At 40.9% G+C, this 18,069-nt stretch overlaps 1 protein-coding gene across 5 annotated transcripts in view; it reads left to right on the top strand.

Annotated features, from left to right (window-relative positions):
* The window catches only part of RAD51B (RAD51 paralog B), a 322,140-nt gene that overhangs the window by 24,217 nt on the left and 279,854 nt on the right, over positions 1-18,069 (top strand). The window lies entirely within an intron of this gene.

The raw sequence follows: 18,069 nt of genomic DNA, 5'->3' as shown, positions 1-18,069 counted from the left end.
AATTTATTGTTTTTCTGCATGCTAGTAACTTCTGTGAGCTTATGCACAAGGCTACAATAAACATTTTACTTTTTCATTTACCCAAGGCCCAGCTTGAGAAGCCAAAGAATGTCCAGCTTTTCTGTTGTTTCCCAAACAAGGTAAAAAGATTTCTTAGAGAAACTCAGGGTTGTAAATAAAATATACAGCAGGAGAAGAATCTCTGTATACATGACCAAAACATTTCAGTGTAGGTGCTGGAGGTGCCAGTTCTGCCAGTTTTCTCTTTCCACTGCAGCTTCTCACTGTGCATTGGATGTTGTTCCAGAGATTTCCCAAATCCTCAATAATGGCTTTTCATAGTGTGTCAAAAGCTGCAGCAGGAAGCATGGATTGAAAAGCATTGGTGGACTCTGCTTTGGATTCTGGTCATTGTATGTGTTAAGGAGTTAGTTGTTGTTGTTTAGTCGTTTAGTCGTGTCCGACTTTTCGTGACCCCATGGACCAGAGCATGCCAGGCACTCCTGTCCTCCACTGCCTCCCACAGTTTGGTCAAACTCATGCTGGTAGCTTCGAGAACACCATCCAACCATCTCGTCCTCTGTCGTCCCCTTCTCCTTGTGCCCTCCATCTTTCCCAACATCAGGGTCTTTTCCAGGGAGTCTTCTCTTCTCATGAGGTGGCCAAAGTATTGGAGCCTCAGCTTCACGATCTGTCCTTCCAGTGAGCACTCAGGGCTGATTTCCTTAAGAATGGAGAGGTTTGTTCTTCTTGCAGTCCATGGGACTCTCAAGTGTCTCCTCCAGCACCATAATTCAAAAGCATCAATTCTTCGGCGATCAGCCTTCTTTATGGTCCAGCTCTCATTTCCATACATCACTGCTGGGAAAACCATAGCTTTTACTATACGGACCTTTGTTGGCAAGGTGATGTCTCTACTTTTTAAGATGCTGTCTAGGTTGGTCATTGCTTTTAAGGAATTAGTACAGAAGTTAATAACATCCAATTCAATTGTGGGCCCTGAATAAAAGCCACCAAAACCACGGCTGTGCGGTGCTTACTGTTCTACATGGGTTTGCAATGTTTGTAAGTTGTCCACCATGTGGACTGGCCTGATTGTGTGAAGAGCAACTCCGTTGGCATTGAACTGAACACTCCCTTTGAACACTGAGGCTGGTGTGGAATTTCTCATGATTAATCTACTTTTTGTAGCAACCCCCATATCAACATGGTCCTCATTTGGAAGCATTTGTGGCAGCCTCCACATGGGGGCTGTAACTTCTGAACTGGTCTCAAACCTTTCTTTTGTACCTTAAAAAGACTGTTCTTTGATTCTGAGCCAAACTTTGGATCCGCCAAAGTTTTATCTGTCTCAGTGTTGTGTGTGTGTGTTTTGTTTTTTTAATGGTATTAAACCCTTTTCTTCCTGACCTGTTTTCTTGTTCAAATCTTCCTTTCCTGGCTATTGCTTGCCTTCAGGTGCTGGGATACAGGCTTCTTGTGGGACAAATGGTGGTCAAGGGGATTTTTTATCAGAAAAAAGCAGCTCTGGGGGAAGACACACTTAAATGTCCCCCAGCTTTTCTGCTGCTCCAATCAAATCAAATTTGCAACCTCCATTGTATGGATTTCCACTTAAAAAAATGCAACCAGATTGTTTTATTTACCATATCAACCATGTGTGGGGACCTCTTTATGGCAGAGGTCAAGTAATGGAGCACATGCTTTCCTTGAAGAAAGTCCATCATCAACCCCAGAAATCTCCCACTAAAATAGAGATGGGGAACTAGATGTTGCTACTTTGTTTGTTTGTTTGTTTACATAAAATGTACGGTATATACATCATTTGATTGTAAGAAAAACCTCACAACTCTACTGTAAAACACACAAAAAATAAAATACAGTGGTACCTCGGGTTAAGAACTTAGTTCGTTCTGGAGGTCTATCCTTAACCTGAAACTGTTCTTAACCTGAGGTACCACATTAGCTAATGCCGCCGCCGGAGCACCATTTCTGTTCTCATCCTGAAGCAAAGTTCTTAACCCGAGGTACTATTTCTGGGTTGGCGGAGTCTGTAACCTGAAGCGTCTGTAACCCGAGGTACCACTGTACTAAAACCAGTTAGAATTACCTCAATATTCTAAGCATCTGGGTAGGCTTGTCTACACAGTAATGTTTTTAGCAGGTATCAAAAAGAGTACAGTGAAGATGCCTGCTTGATCTCAATAGGCCGAGAGTTCCAAAGTGTAGGATCTGCCACAGTAATCAGTTGAGTTCTTACGAATGTGGAATGAGTATTATGTCTCCCATCATCTCTGACTATTAACCATGTTGTCTGGGGCAGATAGGAGTTGGAGCCCAGCACATCCATCGATGTGCTAGTAGGATTTGGGGAAGCAGGGCTAGGAAATATTTCTGCCTGAGACCTGGGATAGCAGCTTTTAGTCAGAGTGGATTGTACTGTGCTGAATCGACCAATGATGTAAGGTAACTTTGTAGGTTCATTCTGCCATCTGACTACATGTGTGCATATCAGGTACCCAAGGCGGCTTTCTCGGTATGCGAATGCTATTATTTCAACACAGCCTTCCACAGCTGCTTATTTCAGCCATAGCTGAACAAGTCTGGAATGTGAAAGTAAAGTTCTTAGGGGAGCCCTAGGGTCCTATGCCATTTCAGATGGAATAATTAAGAGAGAGGAACTGGTACTCCCTGCACAGATTTTCTTCCTTTGATCTGGTTTATCTTAATTAATGATGTGAGCTCTGAATCACCATGCTGTCACTCTATATAGCTCAATTGCACTCATTTCTTAGGCCTGATAAAAGGGGTGGGTTGGTTTTTTTGCCTCCACTTTCTTCTTCGAGAAATTTTGGGACCTTCTTTTATTTCACAGTGTACCAGTATGAACACACTTTACCATTCTCATAAACTTATTATCAGTTGAAGCATTCTTTTTTAGCTCTTTTCTTTCTGGCATTTCTCCAATTTTGCTATTTTCCCTCAATTTTATAGCATTTGTTTCTTTGGCTGCCTTTGATTCCCAGTTTATTAATTAGCTTGAATCCTTAAAGACCATCTCTCCATCTCTGTGCCAGGAAAAGCTTCACCTACTAAATCTCTGTGTGTCAGGCAACTGTTAAAACCACAGGAGCAGGGCCAGTAAAAACGTTCCCAACCTTATGGCAATAGGAACAGTAAATCACAGTTCTTCTGAGCAGATATCCTTAGAGTTGTGAAAGAAAGGGATTTTTAAAAAACCATTTCATCCATCATGAATATTTACATGGACTAGGTGGACCTCAGTGCAGTGCTGCTGAGACCCCAGAAACCCACCATCTTAATTTGCTCAGAAGCATCTACACATATAAATTAACATGTGCATCAAGTATTTCCGCCATGCACCTCTGCCCTGTGGCTTTTAAGTACTTGTTTCCTTATTTCTTACATTTATATCATGCCTTTCTTCCACCATGTAATCCCCAAGGCAACATATTTGTGGGTCCCAGGTTGTCTCCCATCAAGGCATGGACTTGACTGGGACCTGCTTAGGTCATGGCCTCATGCAGCTTCAGGCCATGCCTAGCAAAATTGCTCATGGAGCAAATGTTAAGTGGTTAAACTAAAGGCTCCCGTGAAGAAGCCGGGTTATGAGAAGGGATTTGAAGAGGGGCAAGTATCACCATGAAGATGTTCAGGGAGGGAATTCCATTCATTGGAGATTGGACAGAGTCATTTTAAAGAGCATAAGCAATCTTTAGGCTATTGAGAGTGATAGTTTTGGAGGATCAAAGTTTACTGGTAGAAATTATAATGGGAAGCAAAGAAGATGGGGGAAGCTTTAAATTAAATGCAGGGGGTCTCCACTTAGAAAGCTAGTTGGAAGAGGAAATTATTTAACAGACAACTGAAGGGACTATAAAGATGAAATATTGAGGACTAAAACTGACATCAAATAAAGTTGTGAGGATTGACCCTCCAAGATTAAGACAGTCATAAATGAAAACTAGCATGGCTTTAGGAGTAAAGATACACAAATACTGGTGCATTTAGACTGCTTACTTGAAGGAAGAGGCTACCACTTCATATGGTATTTATTGATATGGAGAAAACACTGTAAACCAACTGATGGAAACTATGGTGCCTGAAAAGGAACTGCACCCCATCAATTTGGTTCAGATATCACAAAAGGGGTGTTGTGATGAAGATGAGCAAGTGTGAAGTTTTGGTTTGCACTCTCTTTTTTGCATGTGAGGGGAGAAGTCTCAGGGAGAGGTCATTCGGGACTGAGGCATGTTCAATCCTGGTCTGCAAAACTACCATATTTACTCAAATATAATGCGCCATCGAATCTAATGCACACTTTAATTTTTGCAATGTAATCTGGCCAAGAAAGGTACACATTAGACTCAAGTAAATATGGTGGGTAGGGGACGCGGGTGGCACTGTGGTCTAAACCACTGAGCCTAGGGCTTGCTGATCAGAAGGTTGGCGGTTTGAATCCTCGCGATGGGGTGAGTTTCCGTTGTTCGGTCCCAGCTCCTGCCCACCTAGCAGTTTGAAATCACGTCAAAGTACAAGTAGATAAATAGGTACCTCTCCGGCAGGAAGGTAAACGGCATTTCCGTGCGCTGCTCTGGTTTGCGAGAAGCGGCTTAGTCATGTTGGCCACATGACCCGGAAAAACTGTCTGCGGACAAACGTCGGCTTCCTCGGCCTATAGAGTGAGATGAGCGCCGCAACCCCAGAGTCGTCCATGACTGGGCCTAACGGTCAGGGGTACCTTTACCTTTAAATATGGTAAAGCTTTACTACTGTAATATTTGAAGGAGCATACTAAAGCACATTCAGTCTTAAATGCCAAGCGTTAAAAAACTCACAACTTTTTGATGTCGTCATAGAAGGGAAATGAAAGAGGAAGGTGTGAATGTTAAAGCACTGGAATTAATAATGATCAGAGAGATTAGGAAGAAATAAAACTGATTTGGCCAGGGATTAAAAACTACAAAGGAATAAAAAAAAGTGAGCTGCTTTGAGAAGACACTCTTCCCCTGCCAGGCTCTTGCGTAGGTGTGGCCACTGGTTCTTTGTTTTGTCTTCTGAGTTAATCTTTTTAGTTTGATTTCAACATGCCCATAGGGCTAAGCTCTGAAAATGTTTACTGATGACAAAATTAACTAGAACAAATGGTTCATCAGTTCTTGCTTCCTTTTAAGATTTTTTTTTTCATCTTAAAGAAACTCTTGTTAGTGTTTGAGAACGTTGAGTGATACTCACTGGATATGTGACAAGCATTTGTAGATATTGCAGGGTTTGGAATTTTGTTCAATGAACTCAGCAAAAATGTGGTGAAACATTTGTGAGCTCCTCTCATTTTGGGGGGCGGGGGCGGGTTTTGTGTCTTGCCTTTATCAATAGCATGAATTTAATAGGCTCATTTACACCACTTTTTGGTAAAACACAACAAATGCGCCTACAGGCCAAGTTTTTAAGACTAAAAAGTTTGTAGATTTCTTATTTTAAAAGAATGTTTGCTATTTACTACTTCCTCTGCTCTTCCATCTTCTATAACTTTATGAGTCTAGGAGCACACACACTTCTGTTCAATCTGATGGATGCTGCTATTGATACTGAGTTTATCTTGGGATCATTTCAGCTTATCCTTTACCCCTTGATGATGTTGACAAGGTGCTGTTTATTGTGACTTCTTTTACTTGTATTTTTAAATCCTGTGATTGATGAAGTTGAAGAGGATCTTTTCTTGACCGCTGGTTAGAACTATGAATACAGTGGTACCTTGGGTTACAGACACTGCAGGTTACAGACGCTTCAGGTTACAGACTCCGAAATAGTACCTTGGGTTAAGAACTTTGCTTCAGGACAAGAACAAAAATTGCACGGCGGTGGCGCAGCGGGAGGCCCCATTAGCTAAAGTGGTACCTCAAATTAAGAAGAGTTTCAGGTTAAGAACGGACCTCCAGAACGAATTAAGTTCTTAACCCGAGGTACCACTGTACAGGCACTCCCGATTTGCGCACAACTTCTGACATGCAAGCTGTTCTCAGCACCACAAGGGGGCTGGGCGGGGCTAGACTTACGTGTGTTCCACTGATGCACACGGTGCCTCAGAGCGCAACACCCATATAAATGGGGAGCTCCCTGTAAATCCTTGTAGGAAGATGGGCTCTCATCTGTTTGAAATGAGGTAAGCAATCCATCCCCTTCTGAACACACACACACACACACACACTTGAACAAGGTGGATCTAGTCAGAGGCCTTCCATTCTGGAGTGACTGGTGGCAGATCATTTCGTAGTGTTCTTGGATGACTTCATCAATCCCTTTCAGTCTGGCTTAAATCCTGGTTTTGGGATGGGCAGGTTTGCTCTCCAGTGGTTTCATTATTTTGATAAGAAGGTGTTTCCACATGTAAGTTGGTGTATAGCAGTGGTTCCCAAATTCTCCCCCCCTACCATGTGAAAATAGTTGAGGGTCATGGTGGACCACTTAATACTTTTTCTGCCGGTTGTAGCAAGCATACCATGTGACATACAGTGTAATTTTTAATTGTATTTTTATAAACACAGCATGGCCCATCCAAATGAAGATTGCAGACCTCCACTTGGGAACCCCTGGTGTATAGTAGTACTTCTAATTAGCAGCTGGGAGAGATCATCCAGAGTTTTTGAGTTTGGTGTCATCCATATATTTGACACCCAACTCCATACCTCATTAAGTAAGGGTCAAAGTACCTTTTGATGAATGTTCATTTTGATGAAATGCTCTATTGAGCAAAGACAGACATTGGAGTAACTGGAGGCTATAAATGCATGCCAAGACGAAGCCTATAGCTTGGTGCCTGTCCCTGTGTTCAGTGTGAGAATGTATGTGGCTTGAAGCATTTGGATTACCTGGTGTCTTTACCAGTTCTGCTTGTTTAACAGGAAGCTGCCTTATACTTAGACAGACTAATGGTCCGTCTGGCATAGTTTTGTCAACAAAGGCTCTCTAGGGTTTTAGGCAGGAGTCCTTTCCAGTCCTATCTGGGACCTTTCACATGCAAAACACATGGTCTGCCACTGAACTGTGGCCCTACCCTAGGTGCCATATTAGCATCAGCATCCAGTGCTAGAAAACTGCAGATATTATATGGTTATTAATCTTTATTAGTATTTTTTAAATTTTATTTGGAGAGAAAGCTTTATGGAACCGGCAATTTCCTTCTGTCTGCTGCGTTGACCACACATGCATTTGCTTGCCCAGGTGCAAGTTTACTTTGACTGGTTTAATCTTCCCAGTCAGCATTGTCAAATTTTGTTCTTTTATATGTGTTTTGATTCAAAACTATTTGGTGATACTTATCACAAGCTTTTTGATATTAACCATTCTAAGCTTAATTTTTGTTTTCGGGAAGGACAAGAGAAGTTTGAGAAATGCCACCAGAGTGTTTATGAGGGAAATAGTGGTATGAAAAGCCAGTCCCCCCCCCCCCCCGTGGCATCAAGTGTTTTGAATCTACTGAAATCTCAATTCCTCTTCCCTCTGTTTTTAGTTACTCTTCTTGCTATGATGTCTATTTCTTAAATGTTTAGTTACCTTAGCCAAAATACTACTGAGTGAGCAGCTTGGTCAGCAGTAAGACTGCATCAGAAATATATCATTATCAGATGTTCCCAAAGTAATAGCCGTAATATTGCTGCAGCTAGTTAGCATATTTGTAAAGCTTTTTTAAAAAAATAATAATTGAAGACTTTTCAGCTAAAGTTCACAGATCAGGTAAAACTTAATTCTGAAGTAGTTATTTTCAAAAGTTGGAATTATGACTAGGTATCTGAAAAAAAGTTCATACTATGTAATGGAATAGTATGAAACCTGAAACAATTTGAGATTTTCTTTTTTAAGTCTACATGTTGTTTTTTACTTTACACTTAGTAGTCAAACTTCCATTTTTAGTGTTGAATTGCTCAGTAAGGAAACATGGGTTGCTGTACCCTTGAATTTTGTCTGTTGATCATGATCTGCTTCCCAGATAAGACCATTTCCCCTATATTGGCACTTTTAAAGCCCTTCTCCATGTTTTAAGAATTCTGGTGTGTCAGTGTGCTCAATCTCAGCATGTAAGTCCCCCTTTCTGTCTCCCTGCCAGTTTTGTTTGCATTTGGATTGTCATTCTAAATTCAGATTCAGTTTAGCATTGAGAATTCTCAAACCAACTCTGAATATTATGCACCCACTAAATGCATTCTAATTTGAATTGATATAATTACTGAATAGCTTGTTGCTGAAACATCAGGGTCTCTGAAGACAAGTGTAACGGTTGGACAGTTTTGTGTGGAAACAGATTACCATAGGTAGTTCTGCATGTATCCGGGTTCAAGGCTGTTTAGGGTTTTAAAGGAACACCAACACCTGTTCCTTAAAGCCTGGGAACGGGCAGGCAACCAGTGTAGTTCTTTTAGAACTAGCAAGGTATGCTCCCAAATGCTTGACCCAACTGGCAACCTATCTGCTGTATTTTGTACCAGTTTTAAGTTTCTTGACAGTATTCAAAGGCAGCCCTGTGTAGCAGTAATCTAGTATTAGCCCCATAATAGTAGTCCTGGCTAGTAGGTATTACCAGGGTATGAATTAGTGTAGTCAGCTCACCTTTTTCAAGAGTAGCCACATATGGAGAATCGGCAGCAGCTGATAACTGCTACGGACCACCAAAGATATCTGACCAGTTATCCACAAAGCTGACTATTACTACCCCTCTAAAGAAATAGATTCAAACCTAGTATTTCATGGGTAATGTGACCCTGATTTAGAATGGGTTGAACTCCAATTCCTTTGTCAACTATATCACCATCTAATGGTGCCTCTCTTCTCCGGATTGAGCTTCAGTTTATTGCCCCTCCACCCTTCCCATTAATGATTTCTGACAACTGTTTAGGACCTCAGCAGCCTCACTTGAAGTAGATGGAATTGAAAGAGACAGCTGTGGTGACATTTCACCCTCAATCTCTGGACACACTCTTCCATTTTCATGTTAGATAGCATGGAGGACATTAGGGAATCTTGCAGAACTCCGTAGTATACAAGCCAAGGAGGAAAAAAGTGGTCCCCTTGTAAAATGTTCTAAAACTAGTCAGCCAGATAGGAACTGAATCACTGGAAAATGGCAATCTCAATACCCATCTCCTCCAGTTATGACAGGGCAGGTATCTGGATGAGGATAACTCAGAGTCATGGCTATTTGGGGGGGGGGTTGGGGTACCAAGTTTAATCTCTGTTTGAAAGCATGCATGTGCATGACAACATGTGCATGCGAGCATGAATGTCTATCGGCAGTATGTGCATAGTTCAGCAAATTTCCATGTTTGGAAGAAGAACTCTTAGTTCTTTTCAGTGTTGTTCCGCTTTAAATGATTTTGAACCATTGTAATTTCTTTCTGCTTCATGGGAAGCCACTCTAGCTAAAAAGTGGGGTTAAGTAACATTATCTTTTCAAGACAGGAGAATTATCTCTGGGCAAACAAGTACCCTGGGGGGGAAGTAAACCTTATGTTATAAAAATGGCTGTGGCAGACATTTCAAATGAATTGGTCACTAAAGTATCCTATTTCTACAATGAATCCTGTGAAACTGAAATATAAACATAAAGTGGGTAAGTTGTTAGGCAACCAATGCTTCCTATTTAAGGTAGATGAACTGTAAAAAGAGTTCCCCATCTGGTGCCAGGGGAGCTTGATAAACACCACAGAACTGTTTCCCTTAAATTTTTGTGCATCCGCTCAATTAAATCCTCACATATTTAAAGCCCCAGGGAGATTTAAAAAAGATTCACCTAATATATTTTGTAGAAGGATTGAGTTTTTCTTGTATTTTGTTCTTATTTTAGTCACAGTTGGAATGTTTTTATCACATTTCATTTTGGAAGGGAGATGTGCTCAGATTTCAGTCTTGAAAGGTCTTACCGAATGCTCATAGGGAACAACCCAATGTTCATCAGTAAAGAAGTAAGTATGACTTTACAATTATTCATTGAAGAAGAGCAGATCAGTGGTTCTCTGAGGAAGGGAAAGAGGAGAGTCACTATCAATCGCCTGCAACAAGCCAGCAGCTGGAGCTGGCTTCTAAGGGACTCCCTAGATGAGTACTTCACCTTCCCCAGACTTGCTACGCCTTAGCAATTGGGTAGCAGGGTTTCAGCTAGGCTCCCTAAGAACCTGTTGATTTTTTGGTCTAAGCATAAGTACCAGAGGAGAAGACACAAATCTTAGCAGATCTTCCTGGTCTTAACAATAGTAATTCCTACTTCTCTAGCGTTAGTCTTGATTTCCAAGGGGCACTGCAGAGTTCCAAAGGATGGTCAACACAAGTGTAATCGGCTAACAGATCCATCATTCTGTAAGCTTGACTACACAGGCAATTTTGCTGCCAGTGGAACACTCCCAACCAAGGTGTTCCAAGGGTGGGACTGATGTGGCCCAGGATCCACTGGATCGCAAACTTGCTTCACAGCCGTCGCTGGCTTGCCTCAGCCTTTTTCAGGATCTGATTGCTGCACCACACTTCGGATAGAGCCGGGATCAGGCCCAGTTGTCCTAACCCACCCTCACTTTCTGCTACTTTCACCATGAGCAGCCTGGTTGTGGGTGCAGCGGAGACTCCATTGGTCCCCAAAGTCCAGTGTGGGAGTGGGGTTTAGTGTTGCAGCCTAACGTAGGACCTTTAAGCTCTATCCACATATGACAAAGTATGACTAAGAACTAACTTTAGATTTCTAAAAGTCAATTTTTAAAAATAGCATTTTAAGTCTTAAAAATAATGCTGCTTTAAGCACATACATATGTAGTATTGACTGGCACTTTCCCTCTTCCCAGTTATTTTCATATTGATATAGGCCAAATTAGATTCATTTTTATACATCTAGAATTTAGATAAATCCTCAAGACAGGTTTGATCACCTCTGCATGACGTGCATATGATTGCCACTGAGAGCAAATTCCTTAGCCAGTTCTGTCACTGGTGAGAGGGAAGGACAATGGGATATCCAGTGAATGTTCGCAGGATTGTAGGACTGCCATATGCCAGGGATTTGACCATAAAAAATGGCGTCTAGGTGGAATTTTGTGAAAGTGGCAAAAATGTCCATATTGGAAGTGTTGCTTTTGGGCAATTTTCCTAAAATATAGTTACAATCTTCTCTCTCTCTCTCTCTCTCTCTCTGTTTTTTTTTGAGATTATGCAAAAAGAGCTCAACAACTTTGCCCTCCCCATTAAAAGCTCAGCAACTTTGCCACTTTTTGAAATATGGCAACCCTACAGGAGTGAAATAGGGAGAATATTTCTGTTCAGATTATTTCTGCCTCTTCTAGCTTTTTCAGATGAAGTTTGTTTATTATAACTTCATTTAGTGTATTTTAAAATGTTTAATAATGTTGCACTGTGCTGTGCTTACCTAGTTCAGGAGACAGACACACATACTAAGAGAAAAACAGCTTTCCCTATGCTCATCACATTATCATAATTGATTGATGGTTAATTTTAATTGCACTTATATGTTTTCTGTACTGTCCAGTTCTGAATCTGCTTCTGTACTGTTTTACAAAATTTATTTATATTGTGGTGGGGATAGAGAAGAACAAACTGTTAACAGCTGGAAATTTGGTTGATTAAATGAAGTGCAGACAAATTTACAAGAGGAACTGTTCCTTGAAAAACTCCAGTACATTGAAATATGAAAGCATCCTGGCTATTTCATACCAGTTTCCATAGTTTCCTGCCAAAACCAATAAACCACTGACACCACAATTTGAAAATGGTAAATGTTTTATCAATCATCATAGGTTGTTGCGAATCCCAAAAACAAATAGACGTATCTATGTAGACACCTGGAGAGTCTCTTAATCCTGGAAGATCATATTCTGTTCAGACGGTGATTCAGAACCCCTTGTGGTCATAGAAAATTATGTTTGTGCCAGCTATTGAGAGGCACCACATAATGATGGAAATTACAGAACATTATGGGATATTATTTTTTTACTGTGCAATTAAGTACAGCTCCTGAATAGGTAAGTATAAAACAGTAAAGATGGTTAAAAGATTAAAATTTGTTAAAGTCCTTTAACCTTAATATATCTATTAAGGATTTAGTTCACCACAGCAGGGAACTTTACTGTGAGTGGAGTTTTTGAAGTATAACTTTATATGACTAGCTCAAGATTGCCCAGTTAAATTTGTGTCAGATTCATAATAAGCATTTCAGTTATGTATGTACAAAATAATGCTTATTTGAAAGGGACATATTTGCAGTGTAAAAAATAATGCATTCCGGTGGTCAACCCTTTGTTCTACCTTGACCCTGAGCTGAATTTAGAATGAAAGAATCATTTATTGCCTGTTCCCATCTCTGTGCCTGAAGCTCTGAAAACTGCTGCTTTTCTCAATTTGTAAATTTAAACTTTCAATCTAAGTGGCCCCACATTTGTACTTTAGTAAACAAAGTGATCAACAACAATATAGGGAATTTTCTTTTACATAGCCATGTACATTTGCGTATGTGTACATACTCACACATACAAACATACAAATTTACCAGGAGCATGTAGATTTACTTTTTCACCAGTAAATAGTGAGCAACTTTAACTTCATCTAAGGTTGAAATCACTTAGCAGAATAATTGACCATATGTCAAACTTACCTGATGATTGCCAGACTTCAGTGTCTCAAGGGAGAAGATTGAAATTATTTATGGCTATACAGTTTTGATTTTAAAAGAGATGAATCTACTGTATGCTCCCTGGTCTTCTAAATAATGAAATACAACATTAGAGCAGACCTTAGCTTTTAATACTTTAATCATCTTGAGAACACTGATTGCTTTGTGAACCAGTAATGCTAGCTGGGATCAATAGTCAGATCAATAATGGAATGGGCAGTCAAGTTACTTATAAAGAGATAAATAATTGCTCCTATCATTTAGGGAACAACTATGGCTTTATGATTTTCATTAAACACATTTCAAGCAATTGGTCTCAATCCACTTAGCACACTACCTAAATTTAATTTCTACCTTTGTTGATATAAAAACTGCCTAGTTTCTCTTTATTACTGTTTTCCACCTGCTATCAATGAACCTGTGTGTTCATAGGTGGCTACCTAAGTATGGAGATAGACTTGAGAAACAGTCTGTTTTTCTACTGCCAGAGATGTGGAACCAGCCATGATTATACTTCTTTGGAGTAGGCTTCGGTACAACCTGATATCTGCACAGTATGTAAAAGAGTCTCATTTGAATGCCTACCACTTCCTGCTTTAAGGCTCTTACCAGCCGCAGTCTCCCTCCCAATTTACAATCCATGCTGATGAAGACCTCTGGAAACTAGAAAGCTTACACATTGTTTTTGATATTTTGGTTGTCCTAAGGAAGGTATTGACTTACTGTATTGGCCTGAATATAAGCCACACTCCCCCCCCCCCCAATTCTGATCGTGAAAAGTTAAAGTGCGTCTCATATTTGGGACCATATATCGCCGGCAAAGCGGCGCGGCTTCCCCCCACCCAGGAAGCAGCCCAGGAGTGTGGCCGGCCGCCGCTCCAAAGCCTCCCCTGAGTTGTCGGAATGAAGGGGGGAAGAGGGGGAGTCATACCACTCTGCCGGTGGCCACCTGCTTCCCTCCAACGGCTCGAAGGAGGCTTTGGAGTGGCGGGCGGGCTGAGCGCCATTGACTTGTGCTCCCGGGCTGCTCTCGGGGGGGGGGAGTTGAGCAGCCCGCCCGATGCTCCCAAGCCTCCCCTGAGCCGCCTAAGGAAGGGGGGAGGCTGCTGGCAAAGCTGCGTGGCTCTCACCCTGCCCCCAGAGAGCAGCCCGGAGCATCTCATGTTACCTTTGGGGTGTAGGACTTCCTATTGCTTTCCCCCGCACCACTTAAGTAATATCATAAGTCCTGAGCCATGTTGGGAGGAAGCACTCTAGCTGCCACACTGATATTTCTCCAGTTTCTGGCACAGGCAGTGCTGACATGGAGGAAATGACCATGTTCATAGGAGTTACAGTAATGTTGATTTCTAAAATTATTTCAAATCAACAAATAGTGAAATAATCAGTCAAAGACAAGTCCTGTTCTTAGCTCTACAATCCATTCAAACATCTCCTGGCAGGCTCTGGTTTTCTTATTGACTTTCAAGGGCAAACTATTTTTTGTTTCCCACCCTTTGTTGCTGACAGGACTTGCTAGAAGCCTGGATTATTCAGTCAGCTCTTCTTCAAGCTCTAGATTCTGAGTCATCTTCATAAAGTAACTCTTGAAATATATTCCATGGTAGCCCATTATAGCAATTATTGCCAGGAATTATCCTACAAATTTCCAACAAGATACGAAATAGCTTGGTTTTACAAGATGCATATATGTGGCACTATTTCTTGTCCAAAATAGTCACCCATAATATGACACACTGGTAAATCAATACCCACATACCCAAAACACAGCGCGGATGAAGAAAAAAAGTCATTTGTGCTTTCTAAAAATAATTTTGAAAGAGCTGAAAAGAGTAAGCCACAAACTAAAAATTCAGAAAAGCAGGCCATATTATGCTATCCTGCTTGTGTTTGTGTACAGAAATAACCCCCTACTTTGTTCTGCTCGGTTTCTGTGGAATTTTAATAATTTAAACAGAAACGATTATCAAAATATGTTGAATTAGAATGGTCAAGAAAAAGAAAGCAGACCCTCCTCTCAACAATCAAATACTGAGCAACTCAATTTTCAGCAGTTACAAATTACATCAGAATGCTGATGGATTAATATACTTGATTAATAGCATTAATACTGTATTTTAAAAAAGGTAAAGGATCCCTGACAGTTAAGTCCAGTCACAGACAACTCTGGGGTTGCGACGCTCATCTTGCTTTACAGGCAGAGGGAGCCAGTGTTTGTCTGCAGACAGTTTTTCTGGGTCATGTGGCCAGCATGACTAAGCCGCTTCTGACACAACGGAACACCGAAACCAGAGCAGCGCATGGAAATGCCATTTACCTTCCTGCTGGAGCAGTACCTAGTTATCTACCTGCACATTTTGGCGTGCTTTCAAACTGCTAGGTTGGCAGGAGCTGGGACTGAGCAATGGGAGCTTACCCCGTCGCAGGGATTCGAACCGCTGATGTTCTGATTGGCAAGCCCAAGAGGCTCAGTGGTTTAGACCACAGCACCACCCATGTCCCTCCAATACTGTAGACTAAACACATAATCAGATACCTGTTACAGTCATACCTTGGGTTAAAGTAGCTTCAGATTGAGTGTTTTTGGGCTGCGTTCCGCAGCGACCTGGAAGTAACGGAACAGGTTACTTCTGAGTTTCACCGCTCGCGCATGTGCAGACGCTCAAAATGACATCACACACATGCGCAGAAGTGGCGAATCGCGGCATGCGCAGAAGCGCAGGCGCGGGTTGCGTTCTGCTCAGGATGCGAACAGGGCTCCAGAATGGATCCTGTTTGCATCCAGTGGTACCACTGTACCCAGAAGCAAGCTCCTTTATATTATTAGATCTTACTTCCAGGTAAGTGTGCATAGGTTTACAGCCCAAATCACACTGTATAGTGTTGAAGGGAGGCTGTATCTTCTCTGTAATGCACCAATCTTCTATGGGATAAGTTATAGTTGACTTCAGCTAGTTATGAGTTTATAGCCGGAGAGTTAAGCTCATTATTATGTAATGTCATTCTTTTAAGCTCTTCCTCTGGATTCAATTATAACTTTGATTTAAGTCATGTCTAGGATGACTCATAATTGTTAAATCCCATTTGCTGTTGCTTAAATTGTGTAACAGTACCTTTTCAAAATCTAGAATGGAAATGATAGGGATTAAACTTGTTTGAAAATTCATAAGAAGCTTATTAACCCATTTTTATAATTCTAAAACAATCAAACATTTCATACAAGAACTGCATACATAATACCCTCCAACATTTCTCCGAAGAAAATAGGGATGTCCCATTCCATAATGATAATTTTCTCTTTACACACCACACATATTACTGGGTTGCCACAGCTACTCTGGGCAGCTTCCAATATATATAAAAACATAATAAAACATTAAAGATAAAAAACTTCCCCACATAGAATTGTCTTCAGATGGCTCGGGAGGTCGGATAACTCCATACCCTGCAACAATTCTCCAGTGAAAATAGGGGCAGCCCAAGGAAAAGTAGGACATTCCAGGATCAAATAAATAAGGGACATCCCTGGAAAATAGGGACACGGAGGATATGTACATATGTGAAAAACACAATAAAATTATTAATAAAAAACTACGAAGCTACCAGCATGAGTTTGACCAAACTGTGGGAGGCAGTGGAAGACAGGAGTGCCTGGCATGCTCTGGTCCATGGGGTCACGAAGAGTTGGAAACGACTAAACAACAACACATATAAGAACATTTACCAGTGATAAGCCTCTCTGGCCCTGCCCCATAACCAGCATAAGATAGAATCATAGAATTGTAAGGGACTCTGAGGATCAACTATTCCACCCACCTGCAATGCAGGAATATTCAGCTGCCCCATACAGGGATTGAACCTGCAACGTTGGCGTCTTGAGCACCATGCTCTAACCAGCTGAGCTATCCAGGCTGAGAGATTTTTCTACACTTCTCCAGGTTTCCAGTCAAGATTGATTTGATTTGATATTTTTATTCCACTTTTCCAACAACAGTGTTGAGCTTAAAGCAGCTCACGTTATAACAATATAAAAAAATTAATGAACATTACAGTAAGTATAATATCAAAAACGTTGTAACATACAAATTAGGCAGTCAATGTTTGCAATCAATTAGGGAAAGACTTTTTCAAGTGAACTTAAACAGAAGCACATTTCCACATCTCCTGTTGCCTAGGGTTGCCATATTTCAAACAGTGAAAATCCGGACAGAAAAGTTGTTGAGCATTTTTTGGTAAGATCACAAAAATGCAGTTTTTGAGCTCTTTTAAAGGCAAATCTGACATGGGCTGCCATACGTCCGTATCTTCCTGCACATTTGGCCGATTTCTGCCCAGACACTGCTGACGAATGCGATATTCCAGATATGTCCGGAAGATTCCGGACATATCGCAACCCTACTGTTGTCCTGCCATCTAAACTGTATTAAAGATGGGAAATATCTGTCTGAGACTGGAGAGCCACTGCCAATCAGAGTAGATGATACTGGAAAGTATAAGCAAATAGTCTGTCTGAGTATGGCAGCTTCTTACATTCCTAATTAGATAAAATTATTTCATTATTGATAGACTGGCTTTGCTCAGTAATGAGGGTGGGGGAGAAATAACCTACTGCTGTGAAAAAGAGCATTACATTTTTAAGCTGTAGGCTGATGTGCAACATGGATAACCAAGAGTTTATAGACATTTGTTGCAAAAACAGTTTGGTGTGTTGAGCTTTTCTACAGACAGGTTCTTATATCATAGACATAGGTGGTGTTACATGGTGTTTTCAATGGATTCATTTTTCCATTTGCTCTTTATGACTCCTTCTGTCTGTAACTGTTGAATCATTCATAAATCACACTAAAAGAGGTGGCAAAGCATAACAGACATGCTATAAAAGTTTGGCAATTGATACATAGCCTAGAATGAAGATTTGGCATGCATATAATCTGCAAGTAGCTTTTTCTTTTCTTTTTAAGGAAACTGCAGCTAGGATATAATCATGGCTATTAAAATGAAAAAAGTCAATTATTTTGAAGTAATGAGTAACCTTGCTATATGTTTCCATTACAGTGTCCTTCCATGTTGTGTACAGATTTACTTCAAAGGCTTAATGCACTGAAATTCATTTTATGCACTATAACCTCAGTTTTCTGTAGATGAATAATATTGATCTATTACACTGGTACCTCAGTTTTCAAACGTAATGCATTCCGGAAGACCGTTCGAGTTCTGAAATGTTCGAAAACTGAGGCGCAGACAGTCACAAAAACAAATTGGTTGCAAGAGAGCTCCTGAGATTAGCTGAACACAGATTGTTTGCACACGGAAGCCACGTGGCATGTTCGACTTCCAAGGCATGTTCAAAAACTGAAGCATTTACTTCCAGGTTTACGGTGTTCATA

The sequence above is a fragment of the Podarcis pityusensis genome (assembly GCF_964106645.2).
Source record: "Podarcis pityusensis genome assembly, chromosome: 1".
In the NCBI taxonomy this organism is placed as follows: Eukaryota; Metazoa; Chordata; class Lepidosauria; order Squamata; family Lacertidae; genus Podarcis; species Podarcis pityusensis.
This window is presented reverse-complemented; position numbering and strand designations above follow the sequence as displayed.